Here is a 12,253-nt window from a genome sequence, read left to right as displayed (position 1 = left end):
ACGTGAGCCCAGGAGTTCAAGACTATTCCAAGCTGCAGTGCTCACTCTCCAGGCTTTTCAGCACCATTCAAAGACAAGAAGGGGATACTGAGGTTGGCCAAGAATGACAAACGACTCAACAAAGCTGAGGAAAAAGCCAGAAAGAAAACATGAACCAAAGGCCAAGTCACATGAGCCCACAGGTGTCTCCAAAATGACTTGTGACCAATTGTCAAAAAGATCCCAGCTGTAAGCTTGTGTACCCGCTGTGGTGTCTGAGAGACTGGCTGGGTGTCCCTTCAAGGGATCCTTAGAAGACATCGATCAAGCCAGTGTCAAACCCTCTGGGTCTGAGCTCCAGCAATGCATACAAAACCATCAAGGATGGAGAAGGTGCAGGAACAGGTCTGACCAGTGTGCATTTGGACAAATGAGAGTTTAGTAAACAAAAAGCAAAACAAGCAACTACCCAAGCCTTCCCTCCCCACTTTAGCTCCTTTTGAAATTTCACCTAGACATTTAAACAAACATTTAAATAAACATTTAAATTCAAGCACATGCATACTTCAAACACAAGTAAGGTATCCACTTTGTACTTTTATATAGAGCTCTTCAGTGTGACCCTAAGGCTCCTACAAAAGTGTTCCCGAATATTAAAGATTTCATTCAGTTTTTGTATAAAAACAGTTCTAGTATGAACTGAGCCGCTTTCTCTCTATTGATAACTAAGGCTGCCAGGTGTCTAGCATGTTATATACTATCCTGTCTGGAAATATGAAAATGTAAAAACTAAATGCAGCCAGGCATACTGCTGTTATTCCAGCATTCCTGAGAATAAGAGCAAGAAAATTCCAAATTTAAAGTCACCCCGAGTGACACAGCAAGACCTTGTCTCAAAACAAATTACCCCAGATACACAATGATTTTTTTTTAATTTTTAAAATTTTTTAGAAGAATTTTGTTTTGTTTTTGAGACAGTTCTTACAGGATAGCCTAGGCTGTGCCTGAAATTCATACTGTAGACCACACAAGTCCTGAGACTCATGGCTATTCTCTTGCTTCAGCTTCCCCAGTGCACAAATTACAAGAAATACTATTTGAAATATATTTTCTTGGTAGGTAGACAAAAACAGTGTTTTCAATAAAGTAGAGACAGGAATCACTGAATAAATTAAACCATTTGGAGAGCCTACTTTGTAGTAAATTTAGAATATTTTTTAAAATGGATATAGGTATGTGTATTACCCAGGATATTCTTAAATTCATAATTCTTCTATCTCAATCTTCAAGGCAGCTGAGATTACAAGCATAAACCTTCATGTCTGGCTGCCTCATCTCATCTCCATCCTGCACAGAACTCAACTCAAACAGGTCAAGGACTCAACACCCGATACCCTGACTGTGATGGGAGAAAGTAGAGGATACACTTAAGTCCATTGGTGTAGGCAAGGGCTTTCTGAACAGGAACCCAATAGTACAGGCATACGGATCAATTAATAAGTGGTACCTCACGAAACTAAAAAGTTTCTATATACAAAAGTGTCGGGGACCGCTCTGCCAAATGTTGGAACCCGCACTGCCAAAAGTTTGAGGGCCAAAATTGTTAGAACCCGCACTGCCCCAAGCTTTGGAGGCTGTCAACAGGCCATGTGGAAATCTACAGCTGTAGAAACGTCCTATGTTGTATGTGCGTACAACTACACACATACATTAAAAATAGTAAAAATGGACTTATCCTATAGCAGAGAAACAATACACACCCTATACGTCAGAGGCTAACAAGTAAAAAAGGTCAGCAGTTCTTCAAAAAAGTATGTATGTATGTATGTATGTATGTATGTATGTATGTAGTTATGGAGTTGCTGGCCAGTGAGGTCTCAAACATCATGGGCCATTGCCAGTGCTGCTTGTCATTCTCAGAACTCGTTGGTAAGACTGCTGCAAGAGACACCACATACTTGCTTCACGGAATTTGTTGAAATCAAGGTGGCAAACACCTAGAAACTTCATTCCTATTTGCTATCCAGAGGAGAAAAGAAAGCACACTCAGTTGTAAAGCCCTTGAGCCACAATAACAACTGGCTGAACAAGAAGACACACCCACTAGTGAGACAGTGGCACCCACGTCATGGGCGTGACCAACCGCTCTCTCAGGCATGGTCCACAAGGAACTCTTACCTGGCACTATTACCAGGCTGAGAACCTGTGGCCAGACAGGTCATAGGCCACAGAGAGAACCTACTGCTTTTGAAGGGCCCTGTGCATCTCAGAGAGCTCTCTTCCAGACCCCAGATTAGTCACAGACCTTGCCCAAACACCAGTTTTCAACGCAAAGAGATCCTTTGTCGAGCAAGATGGAGATACAGTGGCTGAATCTGAATCAGAAACAGCAGGAAGTGGCTTGGCAGGGGTGGCTTTTAAGGAGAGAAAAAAATGAGAAGTCTATGCTAGGATGAGTTGGGGAGCCCTGAGTGGCATGTTAATTAATGTAGCCAGAGAGGGAATTTTGAGAGCTGGACCTTGGTGGTCAGTCTCAGGAATGAGGAAGTGGTCAGTCTCAGGAATGAGGAAGTGGCTAGATAAGGAAGTCTAGTGGTTCAGCAAAGGAGAGAGGAGGGGAGGGGAGGCTAAGCTTGCCATGTTTGGGCCTGTTAGAGCCACTTGACTATTATTCTGAAAAATCAGCCTACTATTAATACACATCATGATGATCAACATTGACCCACAACTGGCTAAGAGTGAAGAAAGTAAGAGACTGTAGCAAATCCAGCCTTACAAGGAACATCTGTATACCACCTGCTCCTCCGTTAGCCCAGGGGTCACTGTGGAAGAGGGAATGGAAAGACTGGAGAGAGCCAGAGATGGTGGGTGATTACGAACAAACAGTGTCCCTAGACACAGCAGAGCAGCTGCACAGATGTGTTCATGGTGGTTGTTGACAGCATACATAAGACTGTACGAGCCCACGCCGGATCAGCTCCAGAAGGGAGTCGGGCATGAAGTTCCACCCCTAACCGAGGAACGATTGGCAACTGTTCGCTCCTGAAAGGGGACTTCAGTTTTCTATAAGAGCGTAGCCCTTCAGGAGGCAGAAGCAGGTGTTAGTTCAAGGCCAGTTGTCTACTGAATGGGTTCCAGGATAGTCAGAGCTATGTAGAGAGACCTTGACTCAAAAAAACAATAACAGAAAAAAAAAAGTGTAGTCCTTGATAAATTATCCACATCCAAGAAAACTTGGGCAAGCACAAATTGGTCTAGATTGGGGGAGGGAGCATAAGGTTGGGTGAGAGCGGAAGCAGGGGAAGACCTGGGAACTGCTGAGGGAGGGAAGGTGAAAGTAGTCAAAACTCACTGTGCAGAATTCCTGAAGAACCAATCAAAGCAATAAGAAAGGGAAGAAAGTGAGTATTAGTTAAAGGTTAAATCTAATCACTTGGCAGGTATGTTTTTCCACACAAGGGTTTTCTAGGCTCTTCTGTGGCAGACAATAAGCTTGACCTAGAATAATTTCTTCAGGTTTTAAGAACATCATATTAATACCCAGAAAATCAAATGCCGCCTTTAAAAAGATCCGAATTGCTTGAAAGGTCACTGTACATAGCTGAAGACATCCTCTTCCTGTTGGCAGACATGGTACAATTTATGCTGGAGTTTAAAGTTAGACACTTCAAAACAAGACAGGTTTTGCTCCTAAGAAAAAAAGGGGAGGGTAGGCTCCCAGGGGTAACCAGGTCTCAGTGTTAGCTGTGGATGGGGCCGTCTAGAGATGTCCCTTGGAATCTAGGAGGGATTAGTTTCAGACCTCTGCAGAGACTAAAACCATGATCAAGTTCCTTATATGAAATGGCTTAGTGTGTGTAACTAACCTGTACACACACCCCGGTGCACTTTAAATCACTTCTAGATGACTTTCTGGCCTGACAATTACGACATACACATGTTACAAACAAATGTTACATACAAATGTTATACACCCAGATATGTATGTTACAGGCACATGTTACATACAAATGTTATACACACAGATACATTTAGAGACTGATGACAAGAAAAGTCTGTGCCACTTCAGTACGGAAGCAGTTACTCTCCCTAAAATGTGCAGCCGTGGTTGACTAGAGCATAGTTACGGAACCCGTGCATCCGAAGAGCCAATTATGCAGGAGATGCTTTCTGTTCCACGCGGTGATACACTCCTCTAGTTAGAAAGCTCACAGCTCACAAGCATTCAGCGTTTTGTAGTTTACATTGTGGAATCTCTATAGACCACACTGACTTTGAGACAGGGTCTCACATAGCCCAGGCTGATTTCCAACTTGTTATGTAGCCTAGGATGACTTAACACATGGTCTTCCTTCCTCTCCCTCCCGAGCACTGGATTATAGTTGTGTGCCAAAGTACCCAGCTTGATTTTCTAAATCAGAGGAAAACTATGTTTTATTAGATACTAACTGCGTTTGTGTCAGGCCTCCACTATGTCTTTTGGGAACACTTATTAAGTACATTGCTAAACTCTAACCCTCTCCACAAGAGACCACCAAACCACAGGGAGAATGGAAGCAGAAAGGCCTCAGAATACTTGATAAAGAAAACTTAGGATTTCCAGGGCTGTGTTGCAAATGTGTTGAAAGGGCACTTTCAGCCAGAGCAGAGGTGATGTCAGCAGAAATGGAGACAATGTAACAAGCCCAGATCACATGCTGTTAGTCATGCCTCTCCCACCACAGCGGGCTCCGGTTCTGTAAGGATTTGCCAACTGCCTCAGAGTGTGAGATGCCTGTAGGTATAAGGTGAGGCAGGAGCCAAATTCAAAATCTGGATACCGCTTTCCTTACTTAGGGTCACCTTGAGAAAAAAAACCAACAAAGACGGTCCCAAAATCAAACCTAAGGTGTGTAAACAGTTAGATGATAAAAACGGTGAAAAATAGTGAGGATACTGAACAGTGGTGGCTCTTGCCTTTAATCCCAACACCCAGGAGTCGGAGACAGGCACACCTCTGAGTTCGAGACCAGTCTGGTCTACAGAGAGAGTTCTGGGACAGGCAGGGCTACACAGAGAAAAACCAACCAACCAACCAACCAACCAACCAACCAACCAACCAACAAACTGTGGATTGCTGTCTCTATGCAGGTGAGGGGAGGCACTAGATAAGGCCAGAGCCTGTGATTAGGCAGTGGAAAAAGAAGGCGGGCTGAGAATTTTGGAGATGGGACAGATAGGGACAGAGAGGGAGAAGGACAGAGAAGGAGAGGACAAGCCCAATCCACGTGACTTTAAATAGCCACAGGTAGCTATGAATATCATAGAAGGAACAGAATAATATAGGACAATTTGTCCAATCTAGGTGGGCAGCTTGTATTGAAGACGCCCAAACTCGGGAGACCCTTACTCAAATCTTGGGAAGTCGAGGCCACCCACAAACTCCAAGACACCGTACCTGGATGTAATCAGCAGAGGCTTTATTAGGGAAGTTGGCCGGCCAAGGTCAAACCATGAGCTCTCTCAAGAGCAGAGTTTGACTCCAAGTGGCAGGCTAAGGGGTCTTTTAAAAAGGAAAACCACAAACCAGGGGAGTGTGAAGTGGGGTGAGGGGTTGTCAAGGATACATAACATAAAATAGTGGAACATTTCAGAGGAACCCACCCCAAATGATTTAGAGTCATGTGAAAATCACTCTGCACACTCATTCTTCTCAAGAATGTAGTTTTACCATGTCACTGTGCCCCACCCTGTCATTACCAACTATTTCAGGTTAACTATTTTTCACTTGCTCCGGCCATAACCCCACCTAGATGACTTGCATCTTTTTTTGTGGTCAGGAATGTGTCTTCCTGCTTTGGGCCTTCCCCACCCACAGGTGGATTCTTTTCCCTGAGGCTTGAGGGCCTGAAATCTTACATTCAGTTCCGCCTTCTGGAACCTGCATTCTCTTGCTCAGGTTTAGGGTAAAGAAAACATACATATATATATATATATATATATATATATATATATATATATGTTTCATAAAATGGTCTTTATAATTTTTCACTCTACAGTATCAATATCAATTGGCTCTGAGTTCAATGTGTGGGCTTTTTGTGGGTTGAGAATCTACTGATATAAATCTGACTGATAAATCTTACAAGCCTCTAGAATTTTGCTTTTACTGGGTTAGGGGGATTTGTGACAGCTAGCCGCAGGGGGCAGATGACTGGGAATGAGAACAGGTTCCATAGCAAGAGAAAGAGTTGGGCAGCTGCCACATGGGGACCACGGGGCAGGGAGACCGAGTTATAGTGTGACTGGTTTATTTAATATTACACACAACAGTAAACAAACAAACAAACATTGCAAGAGCAGGTACTGGGTTAACTGTGGTATATTTAAAAGAAGTTGGGGCCCTTCTTCATATTGTTTACTAACACATAAAAACAGGTACACATGATATCATGGTCTGTCACTGGCATCCTATCTGGGATGAGTAGCTGTTGGTTATGCTGCCCCAGGACAGTGTTACACGGCACCTCTCTGCTTCTGCCTCCAGCCTCTATAGCTTGCTACCTCGGCAGTGGGTGAACCCTCTGAGCCTGTTCTGGTTCCAAGTGCTGTCTGATTCATGAATCATCCTTTTGCCAAAGAAACTGTTCTGTACGAAGTTTCAGCAATAGCCTACTACATAGTGAGGTGATATGAATTTTCTCCTCTCTCATTCTGCCTTCGAAGCCCCTGACTCTCCACTCAGAATATCTGTTCTCTTCGTAATTAGTAAAACTTGTTAAAACAACTCAAATCAAATTCAAACGCCTCACATTTTCATTACAGAGGTCACACTAATGGAGTCCAAGACTAAGCAAAACTAAGCTATGCTGGGAAGTAAGAATCGGAAGAGAGGCTTCCTCCAGAGGGGTGGGGCAAACAGACAGGAGAGTCATGAGGACATTTACTGGGGTGATGAACTCATAGTAGTGGTCTACATATAGATAGAAATGTGGATTGGATAGGTTAGTGCAGATGGCAAACTCAGGGAATAGATGCTTAAGATCTGTGCAACTTATGGTATGCAAGTTGTACAGGAAACTAAGTACCGGAGTCAAGGGATGATATGCATGAGAAGCATATTTTAGCATATAAATATAAATTTAAATAGGTAAATTAATAAATAGAGATAAGTAATATTTGAGAAAAACAAGCATCGTAAAATGTCAGTGGTAGAACACAGCGGGTGGCCAGGTGGGCTTGACTGCCTTAAATCCTTGGATTTAAGTGTAATATGGAGTGTAAAAGAGACCCAACACAAAGCTCTCCTGCCCTCCGATCTCACAAACACCTTCTTAGTCAACTACTTGTTAGCTATTGAAGTCATCTTCAGCTCTTAAATATCACTCATGCTGTCTCCTCCCACAGAACCTTCATCTAGTTGTGAACACTTTCCAGGATAAAGATCATTTTTTTCCCCTCACTTTTCTCCCCCTTCTCTAATATAATTAAGTTCTAAATTCAAATTTTCACTTCACAGTGTCTCACCATGCAAACCACGTAATGCTAAATCAGTGACCGGAATCCCACTGGCCAGGAATAAAAGCAGTCAACTACGGAATAATTTGCATGTAACTTTAAGAAGATAAATGCCTTCAGACATCGTCTATAGAAGGGCCCTAACGGAGTACTGGATTAAAATTGGAACACCTCATTACTGCAAGTTTTCAAACTCTCATTTCAGCCCTACTACCTCATACTGTGCAAACTAATGTCTTGAAACCAGTTTCGGATACTTTCTGGGCATTTGTTCTAGCAGAGAGATTAGAAAATCTTCTACAGTGTATGTTAAAATTGCCAGGTATCATTTGGCAGAAATCGTCCCCCATTCTTATCCATTTTCTGTGTTCTTGTAGGCCATCTTGTGACTGACTGGTTTGGAAGATTTGCCAGAGTGAATTGCTCATGAGTCGGTGTCTCCCGGCACTTCATTTTCTGTTCCTGATGGATAGACCACTGGTCTTTAAGGTAAAGTAATGTTTACCTTAAAAGTTTCTTAGCCGGGCGGTGGTGGCGCACGCCTTTAATCCCAGCACTTGGGAGGCAGAGGCAGGCGGATTTCTGAGTTCGAGGCCAGCCTGGTCTACAGAGTGAGTTCCAGGACAGCCAGGGCTACACAGAGAAACCCTGTCTCGAAAAACAAAACAAAAAAAAAACAAAGCAAAACAAAAAAAAAAGTTTCCTGATAATCTAATTGTAGCTAAGACACAGTATTACACAGTACATTTGAACTCCAATTGTCCGTCTACATGTTGGATTGGGACATGTTGGATTTTCATGAAGAAGAATTAGCTGTCAAAAATGGTCACTTCTGAGGAGCGTCCATCCTGTGGAGGTTTCCGGCCTTGCTCTGTTTGGTTGTCAGAGCCATGCGCCTTTGAAGACTCCCGTGTTTCCAAACCATGAGGTGGCCACATTGCATAAGACCTAGGTAGCCACTGCCTTTCTGACATTACCGTCGCCATTTTGCTGTATTGCCTATAGCCAAGCATCTTACATTATTAGAGGAACATCCTCATGCCTGAGTTGACCATTAACCATATCCTGTTAAGTTCTGTTTGATGTTCTCGAAAGTTCCCTAGACCCTCACCCTCCTTTAGAGCCAGTCACATTAAAGGTCAGCTTTGTCTAGTTAGCCACAATAAGCTTAGACCCGAACCAACCTCCCCGGAGCAGCTGCCCAGGAGCATTTCTTGTAGCCGTGAATGAGCGTTTATGGATGTTATTAGCTTTGCAGGCTTTCTCTTTATAAGCTGCTCCTGAGTCTAACCTGTGTCACTGATTGATCAGTCTGGGATGTATGTGTTCAATAAACTATCCCTCTTTGACTGAGGTGAGTATCTGAATGGTGTGGGAGGTCATTCCTGGACTCCGACAAAAAATATATCGTCTGTCAGTTTTACACTCTCTCCAGAGGATTCTAGATCACCAGGTGGGGTACACACGTTTTCCAGAGGATTCTAGATCACCAGGCAGGGTACACATACTTTCCAGTAATTACAAGTTGACCCAGTGCCATTAGTTTACCTCACTGTCTCAGTCAGAAGAGCGCAAGCCCATGATCTCAGGCACTGTTTTAGAACCATGAATTATGGAATACCTGTCTGCCAGGCATCATGCTAGGCACTCGCAGAACGTCATTGAAATTCAACCGGCCCCACAGAGACTGTGCCCTTATTTTATAGATTAGGGTAAAGAAGCTTGGGTGTGTTGCCTACGGCTCAAAGGAGCCACAGCAGTCAAAGGCAGGGAGGTTTATCAGACTTTAAACCCCATGACTTTGCCCCACCAGGAAAGCTTCTGGGTAATTCCACACTATGCTACTATACAGTATTAAGCTTGGATGTATTCCTTGATCTTGATTTTACTATCATTTTATTGATTTCTTCAACTATTTCCCTTTATACTTTAGCAACGATAAATTTTTTAACGAATTTCCGGGAACTCTCCTTGGATTCATATTCTATTGAAGTATAAAGAAATCAAAAAAGAACACTTTTACTTAATGTTAACAAATATCGCTTGCCCTTTAAAGTCTCAGTGTTCTGTTCTGGTGCACACACTGCTTTAAGTCACTAACGGAAGCTACCTATCTTAAATGGTTTCTGATTGCTAGAGTCATCTTTTCACTGTCCTGCCCCTCTTAGTGGCCATGTCACTGCATGCTGTGACAGTGCTTGGGAAGCTGAGGCAGAATTGTGGGGTTGAGGCAAACGTAATGTCCAGTGTTGGCTGCTGCCTTACAGGAACTGGAACCGTCTGAGATGTAAGTTAGGCTCCCTGAGGCGGGAAGACCCACGCTAAAGGAGACTGGCACCATTCCCTGCACTGCATTAAAAGGAGGGAGCTGAGCACAAGTCTTCATTGCCCTCTCCTTCCTGATGGTGGGCCCACTGTGAACATTTGCTTCAAGTCCCTACCACCTACTGTACTCAGCCCCAATTAGCCCCTCAAGTTTTGTTTGATGTATCACAGCAACAAGTAGCTAAGATAGCAACTCTGGTGTTCCTGTCTTTAATAACGAGATAACAACCAGAAATCACAGTTACTCTAATTCTGAAGGTGTTATTTCCATTAGAAGGTTCAGGCTACGGACCAGTTAGATGGCTCATGGGTAAAGGCCCTGGTTGAGAGAGCCCAGAATTGACCTAATGTGGAAGGAAGAACTAACTCCACAGGAGTGTTCTCTGATCTCAACACTTGTTGCAACTTGCCTCTCCTTCCTCCATGTACCTAGTGTGCACATGTGCCATGCACCCCCTACCCCCAATTACATTGAAAAAACGTATAGGCCACTTTCCAACAAAGCATCACTGCTTGGCATGTTTAGAAGTTCCTCTTTTTTGCATGCCATCTTCTAGATGGCTCACGCTCATGGTGACCCTGGTGTCATACTCTGCCCTTTGCTCTCAGGTGATTTAGGCATAGGCCATGATGGAACCCTCATTTTCCCACTATCCCCTGGCTCGATGTGGTGTTAGGCTGCCAAGTTCTGTAAGCACGTTGCTGTTTTTTCACACTGGTATGCTTCTGTTGTTGACTCTAACTTTTGCCTCCCCACCTTAAACATCATGCCAGTCAAACTCTCCAAAACTGACCCGGCACAATGAGACATCCTAGGTTTATGGTAAAGACCGAGGAGAAAGAAATACAAATTGGGTATCACTTATGCTGGCGGGATCTTCTACGGGAGAGAATTGTTCCACTTCCCTGATTCAAGGAATCAGTGCAGCTCAGGGTGAGACAGAAGCATAAGGGTAAATATTCTCTGTTTTCCATTTCTGGGTACCCAGACCTAGCAGGGTGTGATGGCACAAGCCTGTAAGCCTGGCATTTGGAGTTTGAATTCAGCCTAAGCACACAGTGAGTTCAAGGGCAGCGTGAGCTATATAACAAGACACTGCCTGAACAACAAATGTGCAGGGAGATGCTGGTGAATCTTTCTGTGTCTGAGGCCGGCTATGGCCTTCAAAGGGAGGCCCTGTCTCAAAAAATAAGCAAAAAAGCAAACAACAACCCCCCCCCCCAAACACAAATACAAACCAACAGATCCCCCAATCAACCAAACCTAAAGGCAAGATTGGGTGTTTGTTTTGGCCTGTTTGCTGTTGTAGTAAGTATCTAATCTCAGTAGGAGGTTTCTGCTTCTTCCTATATCATTTGGTTCCCAGATAAAAGACATAAAACTTTTATATTTATAATAGGCCTTTAAAGCATTAGAGCCGGGCAGATACCTACCCTCTGAGCTATTAGTGTCTCCTTCCCTTTCAATAGCCCTGAGTTATGACTTACACGCTCCATCTGGGCTGCTCTTAACTCCAATTGGCCAGACCTCATGGCCGTGATTTCATGACTCACCCACTCCATGGTGTCGTCTCCTTCCTCTACCTTCTTCTTTTTCCTTGAGGTCCTCCTCAGACCCTAATCCCAGGAACCAAAACCCCACCTACCTCTCTTCTGCCCAGCTCTAGGGTGTTAGCATCATTATTTAACCAATAGTTTTAAATTAAGGAGCCAAGTCACAGCATGTCTTAGTCTACGTGAAGATCCTCTTGTCCCTGAAGTGACCAGGGCCAGTCTTTAGCACGACAATGCATACCAATGGACCAAACCTCCACAGTGTGCTTCTGCTTTCTTCATATCACATTACCTCTTCTGACCAGGATGCTTTCCTCACGTTATCTAAGTATTTATACCAGGGGAATGAAAGTCTTCTATAAAATGACAGAGATTTTTTCCTGTATATTTTAAACTTTTGCGTTACCTAGAATCTCTAATAATTGCACATTACTCTTTACACAAATCCCTCATAGTACTCAAGAGAGAAGCCTTTTGGAACTTTCTAGAAGTATTTTCATCTTTTTAACCAGTTAGTTTTGATCTATAATCTGGTTGGTGGTACCTCTATATGTGTGGAATCAAAGGACGTGAAGGGACAAATGTAATGTGGTTTTCTTATAGACTCTTTTCCTCTCAGGGACTTTGTTGAGTTTATAAGAGCGCAGGTGAGCCTAGCATGTGGACCACTTTATGTGTAATCAGACTGAGCATCGGGGAGGAGGAGGATCCCCTAGAAGAGGGAACACTGTCACTGAAGGCAACAGGCAACTTGAATTCCTAACAAATAGTTCAGGGGCTCAGCCTCAGTATTTCCTCATGCCCTTCATATTTAAGGTTTGTCTTCCTAAGCAAATAAATGTATTACTGTAATTTAGGTTCCTGTTTTTGTCAACAATATACAAATGTCAAACCAGAG

The sequence above is a fragment of the Arvicanthis niloticus genome, chromosome 20 (assembly GCF_011762505.2).
Source record: "Arvicanthis niloticus isolate mArvNil1 chromosome 20, mArvNil1.pat.X, whole genome shotgun sequence".
Lineage (NCBI taxonomy): Eukaryota > Metazoa > Chordata > Mammalia > Rodentia > Muridae > Arvicanthis > Arvicanthis niloticus.
Note: the sequence above shows the minus strand (reverse complement) of the source record.